The sequence below is a fragment of the Platichthys flesus genome, chromosome 20 (genome assembly GCF_949316205.1).
Source record: "Platichthys flesus chromosome 20, fPlaFle2.1, whole genome shotgun sequence".
Taxonomy (NCBI): domain Eukaryota; kingdom Metazoa; phylum Chordata; class Actinopteri; order Pleuronectiformes; family Pleuronectidae; genus Platichthys; species Platichthys flesus.
In genome coordinates, this window is record NC_084964.1 from 13,971,034 (window position 1) to 13,991,732 (window position 20,699).

General features: G+C 44.4%; 1 protein-coding gene across 1 annotated transcript in view; it reads left to right on the forward strand.

Moving 5' to 3' along the window:
* The window catches only part of LOC133931462 (zinc finger MIZ domain-containing protein 1-like), a 108,609-nt gene that overhangs the window by 16,877 nt on the left and 71,033 nt on the right, over positions 1 to 20,699 (forward strand). Inside the window, exon 2 of the mRNA XM_062378352.1 lies at positions 12,271 to 12,369. The gene's annotated coding sequence lies outside the window, so the exon portion shown is untranslated. The remainder of the gene's footprint in view (positions 1 to 12,270; positions 12,370 to 20,699) is intronic.

Here is a 20,699-nt window from a genome sequence, read left to right on the forward strand (position 1 = left end):
AAGGCAGCACTGGAAATATTTGAATCGGATTCAATCTCCCGTTTTCCCAACACGAGGGCACGCACAGGAGTCGGCAGAAATGGGCTCGGGCATCTTATTCCAGATTTATGAGGCCTGAGTGTCGTGTTTGAAATGGCGGACGGGCTTGGGATTGCCCGGGATCCCCACATTAGCGTAGCATTGTTGATCACTTGGAGAGCAGGTGTTCGAGGCTCATGTTCGCCTCATTTAATTACGGAAGGACTTGAGACGGGCGGCTCTTCAGCCACTTCATGTCTGATTTGACACCGGAGGATCGGGGCGCGTTCAATGGAAAGCAGATAAATGATTGATAAGAGAAGCAAAGCCAGTTCAAGTCCTGCTCTGAGGACATAAATAATGAAGGACGCTTTGAGCGCCTCAGTGACACGGGGAAGACACGAGGTTTCATCACATCCTGGATCCAGCGGTCTCATTTTATGTTTTTGTATTTTGTCAGTTTTGTGTTATTATTCATTTGATTTCATTGTTGGTACAGAAAAAAATCAATTTCAGGGTTGGTAATGCCTAAAACTAATCAGTAGAATAAAATCATTTGTTTTGTTTTGAAACTAAATTGTTGTTTTTGCTGCTCCAGTTGATCTCTGTCTGTTAAATATGAAGTATACAGATACATTTTAAAATGGCAGTTCTTACTTTTTCATTTAGATATAATTAGAATCAGATCCAGACAAAGGTGTAATTACTGTTGGATGGAGCGAGACTAGCCGTTTCCCCCGTTTCAGGTCTTGGTGCTAGACTAGGCTAACTGTTTGCCTGTTTTAACTTTATATTTTACAGAATGAGAGCATTTGATCATCTTGGAAAGAGAGCAAATAAATGTGTTTACCTAAATGTTGAATCAATAATGTTTTTTATTCTTCTCTTGTTTGTCCAAGTTGTTACTAAAGCTATTTGATGAGATTCACATTTTGTAAATACCAGAACGTTGAGTGTCAGACACCACGATGATTCGGCGGCGACTCGTTTCCCTCCACAAGGTTGTGCTCACGGTGACGCTCAAAGTTTGACTGTTCACTTCAGAGTTATGAGTGCCAGAGGTGCCAAAACACATAAAAGCTGCTGGAAGGGGGGAAAAGGAAGACGAGGAGATGTGTTTTGGCAGCGCAGTTGCTCTGTGAAGCCGCCTCTCCTGTCTGTAGCGCAGATCCTGCTGCTCTGTGTGTGTCTGTCAGGCTCCATGTCATCCTGCCATTGTTCAGGCTCGAAATCAGCACAGACTCCCATTGTTCTGCACTCAGATCTGCAGCTGCAGCCCACTCTGCCCAGTATCTCTGCACTTTTGTCATGTCTGTAAAATAGTGTCATCTCTCAGCGATGATGAGAGGTTGCCACAGTTTCAGATGCGCCTACTGTCTCTTTGTGGTTTTGGAAGTTGCGGCAACATTGAATCCTTCAAACTTGCCGTAATTAGTTAACACTTTCATCTCTTCTCTTTCGGGCTTGGAAGTGCCACTGTGGCAAAACCCATTTTCTCGGGAATTGCCACAGAATGGATGCGCCGGCGTCTCCCCTCCTGCTGTAAACCCTCACAGGCTCTCGACAGTAAAGGAAGACATGCCTCAAAGTGGATCAAAGTAATTCCTCCCTCCCCCCCTGTCTAAATGGCGGAGCACGTTGACATGGTCCCAGTCACAAGCTCGGTCGTTTGTGGAGGAGTGCAGTGGCGGAGGATTCCTCTGGCTCGTTTGGAAAGATGTCCTGACATTTGTTTTCCAAAACAGTGGCTTCAAGTTAAGGCGCATGGAGGATCTTAGTTTGTCCAGTTTTTTTTTTGTTTTTTTTCCTTCTTCTGTCGCACGGGTGGTGCCGATGTAGCCCGACTCCTCTGATGTGAGCTGCCTGTATGAGCTCCTTTCATGCGGTGTTACTTTGTGAGGTAGCTAACTAAACACTTTCACTTTGCCGCTCCATCTCTTTAGCCCGGCAAGGCTGTGTGTCCCATTCAAAGGCAGCGCAGCACGGCTCCTCGACAGGCTACAGAATGTAACCTTTACTTCAGAGAGGGGGGGGGGGGGGGGGAAGAGAGAATCATTTTTCTCACCACGACATTCACGCCGATGCCACATACACTTTTTGACCCTGGCAATACTCCCCCTCGCACGCCGCCGCTGTGAAGCGCTTTCAAATTTGTTGTTTGAATGTAGACCGGACTCACAAGCGTGATGAAGGATTTGTTATTTATGGTGTCCAAGGTTGTGATCTTTGAAAAAAGATCAGACTTTCACTCAGCAAAGCCGCGTGAGTGGCAGTCGAAACTTGGAAACATTCCTGGTTGAAGCAGCGGTGATGAACAGCTTGTTAGAAAACATCTTGTTCTCTGACAGGGGGTCAAATGTGCGAGCCTGTGTACATAGGAATTGGGAAGAGAAGTCAGCGATAACTCCCGGGGAACATTTCACAAGAAACATCTTATCGCAGGGTTTAAAGTTCTGTAGCGCCGCACGCTGAAGGTGAGCTGCAAGCTCTCATTACAGCTACAACACGTAGCAGTTACTCTTTATTTATGCATCCAGCAGACACGGAGCAACTTGATGGATTTGAGTTGAGTGTTGCGCAATAAGCAAAGTTCGATATTCACAAAATATTATAACCGTTTTTGGCTCAACTCATATTCGACATATGTGCCTTTTTAACTGTTCAGTAGATGGTTTTAGCTTTTCTCCCTGTTGTTTAGTGCAGGCAGCATAAAAGACACGTTTGCATGGAAACCAATATTTCAATATTAACCCAATTAGGATAAAAGTCTGAATAAGAAACTACCATGTAAACTGCATTTTCTGATTACCTAAGGTCAAACTCAAAATTAGCAATAATCAAATTAAGACATCTAGAATATTCTGACCTTAGTCACATTATGTGGACATGTATACACCTTAATCACATTTTAATCTAATTGGAGACAGAATTTTGCAACATAGACATGTTTGGCAGTTACCACCAGCTTAACGACGAATGACCTGGGTTCAGGTGAAAACCAAATGGAAAAATAATGAAGAAGAAGAGAACGCCCAAAAGTCTACGTATTTAAAATCCAGCACCAGTAATATTGGAATTGTGAACTAGTGGACGTACAGTGAAGTTATAATCAGACAATGATCTGAAACATGTAAATGGAATATTCTATTTAGCAACTCGTATAAACGTCATGATGTAAATAATGGTGAATAGTCAGACTGGAGTCATGGATGGCTGTTGGTTGGAGTTCACCCCCAGTCTTTTCTAGACAGGTTTTTCACAACAGCACCAAATCCTCTGCATTCTTCAAGCAAGAGGCTGAGCATCCGGGTGCAGCAGGCAGGAAGTGACGTATTACCCCTGCTGCGTAGATCACGTGATCACTAAAAGCAGCTCATGATATTCTGTATTAGTATGTCATATTTGCACAAAGCATATGTGTGTGTTTTGGGTTTCAACAGGCTTATAATTCAAGATTGAATTGGACTGATTGAACTCTTAATTGTTGCTCGATGGATGCAGTGTGAGGGGACACCGGGCTCTACTCTCTGTAATTGCCTGTCAGGTTCTGATTGTTTTGCCCCAATAAGCCGCCAGACATTCCTCAGCCGGCGTTGGGCTCTGCTATGACACACGGAGAGACCGCAGATGAGAATCACCTGTCTGTGGTGAGCCCCCGGAAGCAGAGCCCATCTTCTCTCAAGGCGGGTTGTCACCGCAGCTATTAAGACTAATAGCAGCAGCCCGTGATAAGCACGGTTAGCTGAATTCATGACCCGAGCGGCCGCCGCAGCAAGATCATTTCCACCTGTGTGTTTTTTCTGCTGATATGTTTAATTTTGATCCTGTCCGGTGCTGTGACATGAGAGGGGAAAGAGAGAGGGGAATGGAAAGGGAGGGTCGGAGCCTCGGGTGAAATATTGATCGATACAATTCATTGTGAAAGCACTGCAGCAACAGAGGTACATTAAAGTCGCTCACATGGCACAAATAAAGTCTTTTGTGCGGTGATGATGAAGCTTGAATCCATCTCTTAACATCACTGATGATGCTCATCAAGATCCCCGGTGTAAAAATCCCCCAAATTACAGGATGGTTTTGATTTTCTTGGCTCAGGTTCTGAGAAATACTGAGAAGCAGAGAATGATTCACACATCCAGCTGTGAAAACCTCACAGGAACTATTTTCAAGTAAAGACATATTCCCTCTTGACCCCTTTTTAACCATATATTTCAGGGAAACACACCCGCCATGTCGTGAGCCCAGCAGGTGCAGGCTGGTCCTGGTGTTAACCCTGAAACACTGACGGCAGATCCTTTAGCGTTCACTCGCACCATTAGTGAGGCGTTAACCCTCTAGAGCAGACCGGGGAAGACTGTGCAAGAAACTCACTGATAGTTGCAGCTCACCATGAACAACAACTAGCATTATAAGTTTGTCGGCTGCAGCGTCTGTTTAGTTAAATATACATGTCTGGTTTTTCTGCTGCTCTAATCTGCTGTTAATCCTTTCGTGAAAATTGCAGCTCTTTGATTTGTGTAGCGTAATTTTGCCACATAAAGTCTATGGACCCCCATTGCGGTGTAATTATCCATTCTATGCAAAGTGCATGACTTGAATCTACAATTTGCTTTATGGTTCTCACCTGGGAACTGTTTTTGAAAAATATATGTTATCCTTTATTTGAGGAAACAGGCAGAGAGAGAATAACTCTACTTCTATTTTGATTACAAAACCTTAACTTGAGAACAGTTTTGCGGTACTCTTTCCACCGCAGCGTTGGAGAAGTCTTGATGTAACTTGGTTGAACATGATTACCTCTATGTGGTGTTTTTCTAGATATGACACTCCCACACATTTCCTCCTTTTCCCTCGTTCCTGTTTCCCCCTCGCCGTCCCCCACGCTGCCAGCACATGGCTGGCATTACCCGATTTCCTGGGGATCACTGGAGGATGCCGCCGGAGCATGCTCCTCTCTCTCTCTCCCTCTCACTCGCTCTGCGGTGAGTGGCCCGTTTAATGCATTGTAATGGTTGACCATTATTTACGCAGGGGATAAACAAAGAGGAGCGAGGAATTGATGGAGTAATCCACTCTCGCAGTCATTAGGCATTGAGATGGAGGAGCTGGTGGGAGCAGCCTCCTCCTCGTGCCTCTCGAGTCGAGCAGCTAATGGAAATGGGACTCATTAAGACACCTTATACTCGGGCGCACCCAAGATCATGAGCAATTGCTAATTGATTGTCGTTAGCGCTCTCGCAATGAGACGCTCTGCCTGTTTTCGCATTTGTTATGAACAGCTTTGTTTTCTCCCCCCCCCCCCCATCTCCTTCACTTCATTATTGATGTTGCTGTTTTCCTTGCTCCTCTCCCCTTTTGCCTCGAGAGTCGCCTGCAACCGAGTCATCGCAACACTATTACACCTGGTTAGCTGCAACAGTCGCAACGAATCCCACATTTCACAGTTCTGTGTCAAAGCTGTAGTATCGTCTACGAATACACGGAAGCTGAAATCAATATGCCAGATCCGCTAATGGCCGCATGTGCAAGGAACACGCATGCCATAGGCGAGTGTAAAAGGGCGGATGTAGAGGAAATGTGCTTCAGCCAGCATGGTCATGGTTGAATAGCAGGGAGAGGCAGGTCCTCCCCGTGATGCTTCGCTTATTGGCTCTGGAAATTCTTCCCTCTCTCCTCTGGAACCAGCAGATTGTGTTCATCTCAGCCTTTAATCATTTTCTCCCTCCCAATAGTAATGTGCTCTCTTTCCCCCTCCCTGGATTCCTCTGTGTACATGTCTGCCCCCCCCCCCCACATCCCTTTCTTCCCTCTCATTGCTTTTTCTCTTTCCTATTACGAGAAGGAGGAAGAACTGATAAGGGAGGGAGGTGAAGAGAGGGGTTGAAAATGCAAATACAGGTCCGTGGTTATTTCTCGTGACAAATCAGGCCTCATTACACCCCCACCCCTACTTTGAAATTGACTGGATGATCTTCCCTCTGTTTCTGTGCCGTGCTTGTCTCCATTACACTATGAAGTCTTTCACCTCCTGTAAAGCCTCCTCTTGTTCGAGGGGCCGGTGGATCAGCCAGGTGACCGGGGAGGAATCTCTGGCTGCAGGGCATGTGATTTGCTTTGCAGATGAAGCAGGACAGAGCAGGGGGAGGTGAGGCAGGGGGCATCATTTTTATGTCTGTGGTCAGATGGCGCAGCAGCTCTTTGCGGCTCCGCGGCTCTGCCAGCAGCCTACACCTTCTCTCTTTCTCTCTGTTTCCTTGTTGGAGCCGCTACCACCTTCTCACTCCGACAGGGAAAGACCGGAAACAAAGGAAGCAAAATACAGACGCCCTCTCGGGCTGCTCTCACTTTTGAAACAAGATACACTGTAGAGAGCGGAGGAGGAGAAATAATATTGAAGCCATTGATTCATGTGAGTAAGACATAAGCATCAGCTGCCTGTGTTGAACTACAAAAAAAAACATAGATATCGTGTGAAATCCAGTTTCATACAATTTTGCCCTAATCCTCATGATTATGGACATCATTTATGTAGTGTGATGAGTTAGCTGAGCTAGCTTCTTTTCCCACTTATATTTATTATTGGATGATATAACAATCCTTAAAGCAAACTCAAGTGGGGACTTTATTTTTGTTGAGTCAGTGTTATTATAACTGACACAAACAACTGCCCGAACTTGGAAATAATAGACAAAACTAGGAAATCATAGGAAATCAAATGCCAAAACAAAACAATCTAAGCCAAAGTTGCAATAACCTTAAATGTAACCTGATTTAATTGTTCCACTTGTTTAGGTTCATCCTCAACACATCCAACTGATGCTGGAGGGCAAACACGTTAGGAACGATTGCTCAGCAGGAAGTAAATTACCTGCATTTGCATAAATAAGACACACAAACTGGTAGTTGCTGTGATGTTGATCTGGTGGCTCACAGTTGTGCACCACTGCACGATTTTGCACAAAGTGTATTTGCCTGTGTGTGTTGTATAGGTAAGTGAGGCTCCACATAATTACAGCAGTGGTGTTTAACCAGGTGCTGGCGTTTGTGTTAATCAGTATGGAGGGTGGAGATTGGGCAGCTAACTGAGCTGGTGTCTCATGCTCTCTTATGTATCCCGTTAAAAGCCATTATCACTAAACCTGTAATCATCACTGCAGTGATACACTTCATGTTTATGGCTGTGGCCCACAACATAATCCTCCAGTGTAATCACTGCATAAGGATGTCCTCTGAGATCTGCCGCATGTGTGTCGGGAAAATGCTCAGTCCCTATCCTGTTAACCTGGATCCTCAGTCAGTATGGATACAGTATACAGGCATCATAACCCTGCTGCTGTACATTAGCTTAATATTTATTAAAAGGTAACTAATCTATGGGTGTTTTCACAACTGAAAGTCAGAATCAATGGTCATTTCTTTGTTACATTGTTTACATTTGATCCAGTTAGTTTTGGTTTAATATTGGAATTTCGGGAGCAGACTTAAGACTTTTGTGTAACACATGTACATCTACGTAATAGAGTCATTTTGTTATTCAGGCGCAGCACTTGACACTAGATTGAATGCCCCAAATGAACATCCTTGTTGTTCAAACATTGTTTTCGGGCTATGACTTCTACTACTTCTTCTTCGTCTATTGTTCAATGCTGTCTCAACTTCCTGCCATTGGTCTGCGAGTTATTCTGGAGCAAACAGTGAAGGTGCATATTGTTTGTGCTTTGCAGGTCAAATAGCATTTGGGTTCAAATCAGACCAAAACATTTAATGTCAATAGTATTCTAATGGCACTGTTTACTTGTGTTGTTATTATGACCTGCTTTACACTGAAATGTGCAGTCACTGAATTACAGTTATGGTAATTAAAATGTTAATTTACAGTGAAATGAATAATTTGTTGCACTTCTAATACAATCTACAAAACACGCCATTTGAAAGATTGATGAGTTATCAACCTTTTTAAGTTGTTGTCACTAAAATAACCAAATTAAACACGACAGTTGCAGAAGTATTCCCTTAATTAATTTGTTTATAATCACATTATTAGTGAACGTGTAAACAGAGGCGCGATGATTACCAGCGTGTTTCCACTCAATCCCCTTTTCATCTTCCGAAAATGAAAACCAGCTTCTCTGCTGAGAATCGTTACGAGCAAACGGGCTCCCCATTCCTGCATTAGCTGCTCCAGCCTTCCTCCTTTGGACTTCAAGTGTCTTTGCCGGGCGTCTCTTGAAACGCAGAGATGCGTATCTCGGCCGATCTTGCATGTCTTGAGCATATCAACAACAGGAAGCAGCCCGGAGGAAGAGTTGGGATTTCTCTGCCAAGGTAACATGAAGTGGAAGTTGAGCACTACTGAGGGAGGTGAATGGGAGGTCAGGAGCGGGTTTTTACTAAGAACACGATGGTGTGATTAAAACTTCCCTTTTCACACAGTTCCCCGGCTCTAATCAAATGCTATGTGGTTAAAATAAACAGGGAAAAATTCCAACGATTATTGAAGTATCATCCTGTCGTTATTAAATTCACTGCATATTCATCAGCTCATAGTAATTCTTGCTTACCTCAGCACATTGTTTCCCTGTTCTCGCATGATTCATGTCTATGTGCATACTATACTTACCAGTTAAAATGCAAATGTGCCCCACTGGGACTAATATCCCCTCCGAGGCGGCCGGGTGAATGGACAACCTGTGGTTCTCAAGAGCTTTTCCCTCCAGCGTTGAGAGCCGAGCCAGATTTCACCCCAAGTGGCTTTCTCCTGTCATTGTCCAGGGTCAGCAGGTGGTGTCCAACTCCCGCCGCCCGCCTCACCCACCAGCAACTTCCATGGCCACTTTGCACAGGGTGACTGTCCCTCATGCACTCAGTAAAACCTGGTGCTGATGGAGGAGGAACGCTCCTGTGTGCTCCAGCTTCAGTGGCTAAATGCAGAGAACCATTGGTTGAACCCGACAGTCGTGATATCCGCGTGAAATCCCATTGAGCCGATGTGTGAATAGCGTTGGTAATTACCCACAGTTAGTGAGTGAGGGTGTTGAAGACCTTTATTTCTGCTGCGTCCTTTCCCCAAGCGCCGTCCTTCACCTGAACCGAAACCAGACATATTTCCAGTATAGGTGAGAACACGCCGGACAATCCCTGGTTGTGTCCTGCATGTGTGAAAAGGGCAACTCCGCACAATGTCCCGACCTGATTCCCTGCACATTGTCCAGAGTTCATATGTGAAAACGGCTCATGAGGATCCAATTAAACCTGGAAGTGCCCCCGTGAAGGAACAATAACAATGATAAATGCACCTCTGTGGCCGGGTCAAAAGAGGAAAGGGAGAAGATGTTTTATTGTGCCTTTCTGTTTTAACACAACTTACTCCAGGATCCTGCTATTTTTTTTTGCAGCATCAGGAGATTTCAAACTTCACCTTGTGAATGTTTTTTAGTCTTTGAGAAGCGTGGTGTTATCTTTTAAACATTCTGATGACTTGGCTTTCTGCAGCATCAAACCCACTCTGCATGTGCTTTGAATTGGCTTAGCATGTAGTGACGCTTTGCCAAAGGCACAAATAACGTGCGTGTGTGCACGTGCATGTGTTTTGTTTTATCAGTCAATTTATCAGTAAATCAAATGTTGTCACTTATTAGTAGTGGTTGTTTGGTGTGTTCAGGAGTTGTATCACTTTCTCTTAAATTGTGAGAGGTGAGGGTGTTTTTAAAATGTTCTCTTTTTTCCTAATGAATAATTGATGGATCTTGATCAGGCTCATTTCGGGACCTGATATCTAAGAGTGTGTGGAATTTGGTGGAGCTTCATTAAATTTAAGTGGACTGTTGGCGGAGGTATACCATTAGTTTAGTATCAGTGAATTAAATATTAAACAGCTGAGATTATTGTTTAGATAAAACCATTAATTCAAATGCTTCCTTTATGTTAAACCAATGTAAAACAAATAATTAATGCAATTACTCAGAAAAAGTTTGCCTAAAAAAAAATTTCCGACGATCTAACTTTTTAAAACCCACTCTATGTCTAATTGTGGTTTAGTGTTTCTTAAAGAAGATATAGTCAGTGTATTTTTCTCCTCTGTGGCAATTCAGAGAAAAGCTCCTTTAATTAGATCACAGATTTCTGTAGCTCAGATTTGCACTTTGCCAGCAGTTTATCAATTACTGCTTGTGGTTACACGCTGCCAGTCAGTCTTTGTCTGGGCGCTTGAGCCTCCTCCTCACCGCGCTGCAGAGCCGTGTTATTGTACTTAAACAAATCAATTCTGTTGCAGTTGAGCTTTTTTTTTTCTTCCTCTCCCTCCATCCCCCGTCATTATGAACTGTTTGCAGTGCAGAGCACATTGATTTTTCACAGCCCTGGAAAAGCTGTTGATGAATAGGACAGAGGTATCTGGGGATCTGGCTTTAAAAAGGAGGCACCCAGCGTCAACCCCTCCTCCTCCTCCTCCTTCTCCCTCTCCCTCCCCTCTCTCTCCCAGCCCATTGAGCCCCCAGCTCTCCTCCACTTTCTCTTTTCACAGAGCGGCACTTCCAAGAGGGGAGAAATGGTGCCTGAAAAATCTTGCAGTGATAAAAAAAGAAAGAAAAAGAGGATTAAAAAAGTGCCAGGCACAGGGGACTGCCTTCTCCCGCTGAATGTGAAAATACACCTTATGGTTATACAGTTTTTATATATGGAGCATTAGCCTTGTCCTGTCAACCAAAGCATGAGGAGAAGCCAGAGGACAGAAATGACTGGTGTGGTGCGTGTCACCCAGCAGACGCCTGATCAAAACGATACTAACAGGATACAGCCGCAGATGTTAAGGTGGCGATGATAAAGGAGGGGGATATTGTATTACTTACTCCTCACATATATTCACAGAGCGAGAGCAAACACCCCCGAAGACATTATTATTCTTTCTGTTCCTCTACCATCCAATTTAGCTGCTTGAAATTTCATAGTTAAACAAGTCGGGGAGTGAAAAAAAGAAAAGAAAAGAAAGCGTGCTGATGCCCTCCAACTTTTTCTCTGACTCCGTGAAAATTAGTGTCGCGCCCTCTGAACAAGAGGGAGAAAGTTAAGGGACAAATTGAGTTCAGCAGAGGATATAAGAGAAAGAGACCAATAGCTTGTTTGTTCTCTTTACATCTACCCAGTGACCTGCTCCCCTGAAGATGAGGATCCAGAGCTGTTACTTTACCTTTGCCCTTGATTTGAAGAAGGGTCTAGAACTTTCATTTTCTGTTTACTAAGCCAGCAATATTTGGTCTATTGACCTTATTTTAAACATGATGTTTACGTGATTAACATTAACATAGTCTGACTTGACTCATGTCAATTTTTCTATTGACTACTAAGATTAAACCGTATACATGTCTACACATTTGACTTATTTCCCGAACTAGAGTAACAACACTCGGATGTTCTCAGATTCTACACGTAGATGTCATTAAGTCATGACTTAATTTATTCATTTACTGAAGTAGTTGTTAATGAAACTATTCAAAGTACTTTCTTTTGTTTGTTTATCCTCTCACATGCCAGCAGAGGCTCATATTATTTATGGAAAGGATAACACAAGGCAGAATCCAGCCGATTGTTATTAAGCTCGTGATTACGCTGATCGATTCATTAGGGAAATTAAACTCTTGCAGACAGACTGTAGATAAGACAAGATTGTTAACGGGAAGATAAATCCATATTTTTTTTATTCCAACTCACGATTCAAGTATTTGTCGACACTCTTTTGTATTCTGGGTTATCGTATTAAGTTCCTACCCGCTAATGCTTTTTCACACATTGGTTTTCACCTCTTGAACTAATGTGGTCATTGTGAAGGGTCTGAATGTCACTGGGCACACGCACGAGCCCTGCCAGCCGAGCTTAGTGCTAAACTACAGTGAAGGCCTCTCTTAATAGGCTTATCTGTCAATCGCGAGTGAATTGTGAATGTGCCACGACAGTGAACTTACTCTGCGGGGGGATGTTTATGATGCCTTGCCGATCATGTGAAGTATCGGCTGCTCTTCTGATTCGTCCTTCATGGGCACGAGAGCGTGAAGGAGCTTATCCGTGCGGGGAAGAAGTGTATCGCGTTCGGCGAGATGCAGACGGAAGCCGCTCGGAGCCCAAAGCGAAATCACTGAGTGGGCCTGATTTTCAGTGGGAGGGGGAGAATGCAAATGTAATAATTCAATGTTTTGGAGATTGATGGACAACCCGGCGGTGATTGATGTGTTTTTCTTTTTCTCGTGTCATTTCTCACAGGGGCAGAAGACGTGAGGCGCTGGAGTGTTTCTCCGCCTGGTTTGTGGATGGGCGGGGGGGACCTTCGTGGTGAAGAATCGAGGATTGACGCCAACATAGGTATGTCTCTTTTTTATATCACATTAGGGAGTTCAGCAGATGGTTTCAAATGATACCTCACAAATTTGAAATTGACTCCCTCAACTGGCCGTTCTTGCTGCAGTGGGAACTGTGGTTGTTGTGCATTTAGAAGGTCCTCTGAAGGTCCCATTATCCCAGTTGGGAAGCCGTTCCGAATTTAGTGTTTCCAGGTGCTTTAAAAACGGAATATGAAAAAAACATGGATATAGTAAACAAAATAAGCTGTATTTATGTGTTCAGAGCGTTTAAACAACACCTGGGCGCCCAAGTATTTGCTTGGTAAATGATTGGGACAGGCATATACACATTTTACAACACATTCACATTAATCATAAAGCGTCTGGTTAAAAGCTTTGGTGTCAGACACATGGGAGAGATGAGCATATAGTGTGTATGACAAGTTGACTTTCGAAGTTAGTACTTAGAGCTGATTGTAAAATAGATTATAGGAGATTTTAGCGCTTGCGCAACTTGCATAACAACATTTTCTCCGACTTACGCAGTTGTTCCAACTTCACATGGCGTTTACGTGCATTTTTCAAGCCAGGAACCCATTTTTTGTATTATTCCCACACAACACGGACACACAATGTGCTGCTGTAGTTTGGTATTTGTTGTAGAAATAATGGAGTCAGCTGTTAGAATAGACTTATCGTAAATGCCTAGCGTGATCAGATGTATCACAGGACTAGCCCTGCGAGTAGTTTGTCTGTTTTGCAAGAACACACGTAGGAAAACAATATCGCTTACCTTTTATATCCTGTAAATTTGAGAGCACGAGTGTCGAATTTGTGCACAAGAAGTAAATAATTTGCGAGCACAGATTAGCTATCTGTGTGCACACATTCATTTAGTTTTTATTAAATCCCTGAGACGTCCCAGGCTATGTGGGGACGCTTCCTAATTAACTGAGTTGTCGCCTTGCCTGAAATATTTCTGGAAAAAGATGTTGTGTCACAGCTGGAATCAAACAAAGCTTGTTACTGGAAACAGATATCGGCCTCCCCTGCCACCAAACACTGATTTAAACACTGCAGCTTTGTTTGCACGGACACGCTCTGTCCTCCACTGCGCTCCAGTGTCTTTGGTAAACATGTGATGGCAGCAGTTTGTGTGCGGCTGGGGTCGGCTCACCTTGCAGAGCATGTTGATTTCATCAGGAGCTCCTCGGGGGCCTCTGAGTAACAAAGTGCTGAGATGTTGCGTCTGTTTCATGTTTTTTTTTTTTTTTTTAAACCCATATGCAAGTACTGTACTGTAGGTAGTCGGCTGGATGTACACAGCAGGTCACGATGATCCCCCTCACCAGCAATGTAGCAGTTTATCCTTATGCAATATGTAGTTTAGCGTACGAGCCACTAAAAGGGAGAATTATGTCGTGGAAAGAGAATGTAATTGGTTCGTCCACTGTATTATACAATACAGCTTTGGCGTCATGGATTAGGAATTGGGACAGCCAGCATCCATCCACACACACAAACACACACACACACACACACACACACCCTGAATAGATAAGAGTGGTTAATCTTGATTAGAGCAATGTGAATCCTGAGGAATACAGTGCCCCGACAAACATCTGCCCCTCCACACAGCTGGGTGGGATAAACCAAAGGGAATATTGTGGAAATGTCATGCGAGGTTAGAGACAGTGAGAGCAAGTGACACGAGGTGGGATCTGACATGAACAGGGACGTGACATGAGAGCCTCACAGCCGGTTCTCTCCCGCTTTTGATGACCGATCTCTTCCCTCTCTCGCTGTTGTAGGGTTTGCCTTTTGTGGAGGCAAAAAAATACAGCTGGGTGTGATGAAAAGGCTTCAGTCAAAGGGAATGGCAAGTTTCAAGTAGAGGAACTGTAACCTCTGAGGTCGAGGAGCTTGTAGTGAAGTGTGGACACCCCGGACCTCTAAACCTGACAAGTTTGGCCACGTTTCAGACAAACGTTTTGAAATGATATTCAGGTTTGGGTCGGGTTTGGTCCCGTTAGCTGGAATTTTCTTATGCTGCACATGCCTGCAATTAGGGAAAACATGAGGCTTGGGTCAGGGTTGGACACAGGAACAGAATGTCTGTCGGGTTCAGGGCCACGTGGGCTAATTTTATCTTGGTCTCAGAGAGAAAATTATGACCCGAGTCGACTCTCCTATGTAGAACAGCGGTGCTGTTTGCTTTGTTGGAACAGCCGTCCGACATCAAAAGACAGACAGGCGAGACAAATTACTCGAAACGACTGAAATCAAAACATTTTGTCAGATATACAACTACTCTGTTAATCAGCTAGCTTTCTGTATTTATTTGTGTTGGAGGCTGCCAGGTTGGTCTTTGGTTCTGTCGCACCAGCCTAGGCCCCGATGAATAATTGCCGTCCTCTGTGAAATGTGAGGGGTGCAGACATTCTGTTAACCTCGCTAGAGGAAAAAGGGGGAGGGAGGAAAGAAAAAAAAAATCCCCTTCCTGTCAGTGGTCTCTCTTTCTCTCTGTTCTTGTGAGATCTGGAACTGATAAGTGTGAGGCCTCTGGTAACTGAACAGGAAGGATAAAGGGCCTGGCTCTGCACACATGTCCACCTCCCCTGTGTAGGCAAACAAAGAGAGCAGAGGCTGCCACTTAACTTCAGGTTTCATAACATTCAAGCCTATTACAGGGAGTATTATCAATTGTTAACTCTTATCTGCTTGAAGGTGTTTCTGTTGAATAAAATTACAGAGACGTTTTTCTCTCAGCTTGACACCCAGACACAATCACCAGTCCCTCATCCAACTCAGCCGTGTAAAGTCAAGTGGAAGTACTTTATTAAACAAGTAGATGGCAGAGCAGTGAGAGTTTATCACTCAACCCAAACACCCAGAGGCCTGAATGACAAGCTGTTAGACTGATAAGCAAGATTAGCGTCCGTACATGAGTGTTTCCTGGAGCAGGTGCTTAAAGGGGAAAAACTGCCAAAAGCTTACTTAGACATGCAACGAACTTCCAGACTCAAAATGTTGGAATAAGGTCAGCACAGGCTGAAAGATCAGAACCGATATGTGAGAACAGAGTTGGGTCCATTGGGCACTTTTACAGGTAACGTGCATGGTCCAGACATTCAGACATTTCAGTTTAGTCTGAACAAAAATATAGATGTGAAAGGATATTTTCAGTGCAGCAACCATGGGTTGTGATTTTCTTGTTGTTATCCAAACAATTAGTATCCCGGGTCTCTTCAGTGAAGAAAAGAAAAATAGATACTTGAATTCCCCAAAAACTAAGAGAAAGACATCTTTTTAGACTGAACTTGTTATTTCTATATAAGCAGTAGCTTCAATAATTAAAGTGCAACGCTTTGCAGTTATAGTACTAGAATATTCCCACTGTGCTAATATCCAGCAGCTTGATGTGATAAGAACAGACTCAGTCTTAGAGAGTTCCAATAACATTCTTTAGAATTCAGGAATTCACTTAACTGGATAACAATTACACAACTGGGTGGAATGAATAGAACAACACATATTGATCGTATCTCAGTGGTGAAGACAGGAAGTAAGTGTTGTAACCTTGAAGCCCTTGACTCAAAGGTCCATCAGCGAAGTGTATCAGGGAGTGTGGAGATGATTTTCCTTTACACTAACTGAGCCTGACAAGAAAGAACTTGAGCGAAGTTGCCTTCTTCGAAAACTTCCCCATCTATGATCTTATCTTTTCCTCAGTACGTAACTCTCAGGAGGTTTTTCCATCTGATCCCCAGTTGTTCTCTTCAAACTACCTTAAGTTGTAAACTAGCTGTGGGAATCTGTGGCTGTGTCTTATCAAGGGCTGAGTCTGTGGCGAAGATGTTCCCGGGTGGTATTCTTCCCATGAGAAAGAATGAGATAATGTGCCAGGGTGACGGCTGAATTATCCGCCCATTAGTCACTGCGGAGAGAAAGATGTGAATGAACATGGCGTCCTTCAAGAAAGAGCCTCTTTTTAAGCAGATATCATTCTTAAACTGTCGCTCAGGACTCTTGTAGGTCCCTCCCCCCGATGTAGGAGCTGGAGGGTCGGGGTTAGGGAGCAGAGCCGGAGCCATTGCGGCGCTCTCTGCTGCTGCTACTGACCCGGTCGCCTGTCCTAGGAGCAGAGCAGCATAACACAGAGGCAGGACTCAGTGTACTGGACTAAAAATAGACATGGCGTCATCCCCACTTTCCCGTAGACTCATACAATTGTCGATGCACACGCTCGGGCTTGTACGTGCACCTCAAGCCAGCGCAGGCACACGTCTTCACAAGCAGTCCCGGCCGCTGGTGGCAGTCGGCGACGTGCCAGAAAGATGTTTGATTGACAGGGTGACTGCGGTGCTACAAAGTGTCTGTGTGTTCTGGACAGATGTTCTCCACATCCTCACCCTGATGGTCTGAGTTGACTTACAGCAGGAGGAAGCCATTAAGCAGCAATTGGCTGCGGGATGAACTCCCCCCCCCTACTGTCCTGTGACCCTGCTGATTCTCCAGGTCTCCTTTACGTCTCGTGTGTGTTTCTATAAGCTCCTCGACCAAAGACACCATATAGAAAACAAATAGTATTGAGCAGATCGAGTCGTGCTTACCTCCTTTTGCTTCCTTTTGAAAAATGAAAGCTGATGTCCCTTTGACATTCCATCCGCGGACAACTTGTCAATTTCCTGTTCATGATGAATAGCCTGAATAAGCTACGCTTCACAAGCCAGCGGATTAATTAATGGCGTGGCGTAATATGGTTTAAGAACACTTGGCATTGAGATGCTGTTGGCTCGTGAATGGTCTATACCTCAATGCTGCTTCTGAAAATACGACCACATTAACCGGGCCTTTCTTCTGCCTAATGCTGCCACATTATTGCATTTCTCTTTGTCAGTGGAAGCAGCTTCTGTGGTCTCATTTGGTCGGTACATTGTCGGTGTAAAGTATAACAAAGACCCAATGAGCTCGACTCCACGCAGCTTCTGCGAAATGTTTCTATTTGTAAATGATGATAGCGACGGCGCCGCGGGGCCTTGAATTAGCACGTCGGCCGATCTGACACCTGGTCATTCCAGTGGCCCGGTTTGAAGGTGAATTAACAGCAGTAGGCAAACACAAGCCCAGAGAGCTGCAGTTCATCAAGCTTCAGCTTCATATCCAACATGGTGTGTCTCACAAGCACATTAGCACCTTTTATTTGTACAGCCCATATTCACTAATAGCAATCAGCGTCCTCTGCCATTAACCCTTTACGGAAAAACCCAGTTTTGATGAATTAAAGGACATTTGTGTTTGTTCCTTTTCGGGTTGCTCCTGCACTGCCTCAGAAGGACAAGCATCAAAGTTTAAAGCAGTGGCTTGGTTGATCACAGTAAGAACTCGTTTCATTGTCAACATCCATTGTCGCTCACTTCTGGTGGGATTGTGTCTACGTTGTGTGACTTTTTGCATTCACGCTCATGATCTTTTACTCGGCTTTGGTGAGACCAGCGCAAACATGAGATAATCCTTGTCTAACTCGCGCGAATGTGTGTTTCCCAAAATATTAAAACCTTTTCCTTCAAAGTTAGCGCCACATCAACCCTCATAGAATACCTAAACGTCTTTAGTGAAAATGTGCACGTCAAATATTTAATTATGCCCGAGCACTTTGACATCAGTAAAAGGATCTGAAATTGATCCACAGCTCTTACATATTTCGCGGTGGAGAGTTAGTGAAAGCAGAAAGTTCAGTATTTACGGCACTTTGCCACCTTGACAAACTGCGAAATTAATAATTTGTTTCTTTAGTTCTTTCCAAGGCCTCGACATAAAATATGGTGAAAATTCCAAATCAACCTTGAGCGCTGCAGCGTGATTGACTGTTGTACAATGGAGCCGGATCTTTGAGGATGTCAGGAATCCGTGGCCGACAGCCTGATAGTCGTCAATTTCAGACTTGTTTGGCAATTTTTGGGATCAAAGGCGATGATGAGGATGGTGATACTGATGCTAATCCCACTGAAGGGGATGATTGAGTCATCAAGGCAAAACAGCTGTCTTATGTGCAGGCCCCCCCACCCCCCCCCACACACACAACTAATGGCTGATGATGACTGTAGCAGAGTGTAAGTGAGTGCAATTGACAGCGGAGTTTGTGCTTCCTCTGGGAGGAGGGAGAAAGGATGAATCTGAGCGGAGGGAAACAGGCAGCAGGGTGGCCATGAAACATTCATGCACCTGGGGACTCTTAGCATAAGGAGAGCAAGCTGAGCCAGTAATGAAGTAAAGAGCAGAGGACTTTTTAATGGCTCTGTTTGTCCTTTTATGAGATTAGCTCTAGTCTGGCTTCTTATATAAATTGCCTTAAAAGCCTAATTGCATACATTGATTTAGCGAGGACTTGCACACAAAGAGGTGGCTGCCTGCTGCAGTGCTTTGTAGAAAAATAGTATTTACTTTTGGAATAGTCTAATTGCGGTCCGCTGCGTGATAATTGGTGCCCGTTGGTTATAGCTCAAAGCCGGACGGCAGAAGAGGAGCTATTCCCAGCCGTCGGCTGCTCCGCCTCAGTCTTCTAACATGACAACGGCGTGCCAAATGTGGACATCCCCGATTGCGCCGGCCGAACAGTTGCTCCTCAGCTTGCACAGCGACAGGAAAAGGCGAGAGCGGAGCCGAGGAATGGCAAGATGAAGAAGAGAAGAAGGGAGAAGTAATATTTAGACAGCTGCACGCGTAGGGTTGTGTATCGCTGTCAGTGGAGGGGAGGGGGTTAGAAGTGGAGCGTTATTTCGGTGCCCTCAGCGAGGCCTCAGACAAACTCCTGCTGCAGTATTGATGTCGCTGCACCCTCCTGACAGCAGGCTGTAAATCACAGGTCGCAGTCATCTATAGATTTACAAACACCTGCTACCCCTGCTCCTTCTATACCACAGCAGTATATTATCTCTCCGCGCTGAATAAACTGAGAGAACTTGTTCAAACACGTTTAGAAGTTAATCCGTCGGAGAAACCTATCCGGAAGGCTCCGCCATCAATGTCTCTCTCCTGGTGAGACGGGCGTACAGTAACGTTGGTTGTGTGAGACAGCTGGTCACATGTCTGCTGCCCTGTGCTAGACTGGCCCCCGTGCCTTGAGGTGCTGGACGGCAGCTGACTGCTCCGATTCACTGGGAATATGAGTTGTGTGTTGTACGCCGCACAATGGACTGACTCATGGGGAGCGGACATCAAGCTTGTTCAGCGTCCGTCTCTCAGCCATTTTACTGGAACTCTGTTTGACTCCTTTTACTGCCTCTGTGTAGTGATGGAGACAGTGGTCTTTTCTCATGACTGTGTATGTTCCTGCATTGTTCCCTTGGGTGTCTCAGAGGAGTTTCCTGTCACTGCCAACTCACACTGTTGTCCTTCCTGGGGAGGATGTGGGCTGCCACTCGGGCGTTAGTAACTAGTCACCTGACATCCACCCGCATCGTGACCCCTCTCCAGACAGTTTCTCTTTCTTCACTGATCATCCCTCCATTGCTTCCCAGGACAAACCAACCCAGCCAATAGTGACTGGCTGCATTCAAAGCAATGAGATGGTTCATTTTTAATTTTACCGGAAGGGAAAAGCATTTGATATAAAAATCCCATAAATCAAAAAAGAACAGCTCCTGTGGTTCAAAAAAAGAAGTCTCCAATGCAATCTGAACAAGATAACTAAAGTTAGATCGAACACTGATGATGCACACGGGCCATGTCGAAATGTCCTACGATGGGATGCCTTGGTTCCAGAAAACGTGGGAATGACAGCTGTGTAGTCAGATTCCAAAATTATTGTCGGCCGCCGACAAATGCAAGTAAAAATATACGTTGCTAAATAAAATAAATTTGCTGTGGAAAGGGCGGAGTAAAGAGAGAAGGGACCCACTTTTAAAAGATCTTGGTAATACTAGTTATACCGTGCTTCAACTTCAGCTGATGGTTCATAATCGGTATTACTTTGGTGCAGGGTTTTTAAAGGTCTGAGAAATCTGTGGCTTTTCAGAGATTTGGAAGCTCTGAGAAGCTTTTAAAGCTTTTATTCGATATCAGACTTTGTTATCAGGTTACAACGTAACCCATCATGGATTTGCACTTGCACATGTTGTATTGGTCATTGCAATGTGTTTCCAGAAGATGCATTGTATTGAGAAAAAAAATGTAACCAGATGCTGCTTTTATTTACATTTAGATTTTATAATATATTCAAAGTAATGATATAAATATTCGCAACCCTGTTTCCTTTGGAATAGTTTTTTTTTATCTGACCGTGCGATCACCAGTGAGTTCTCCAATAAGCGGTTCTGCTTGGCAACAGCATGCAGAAACATGACGTTAAAT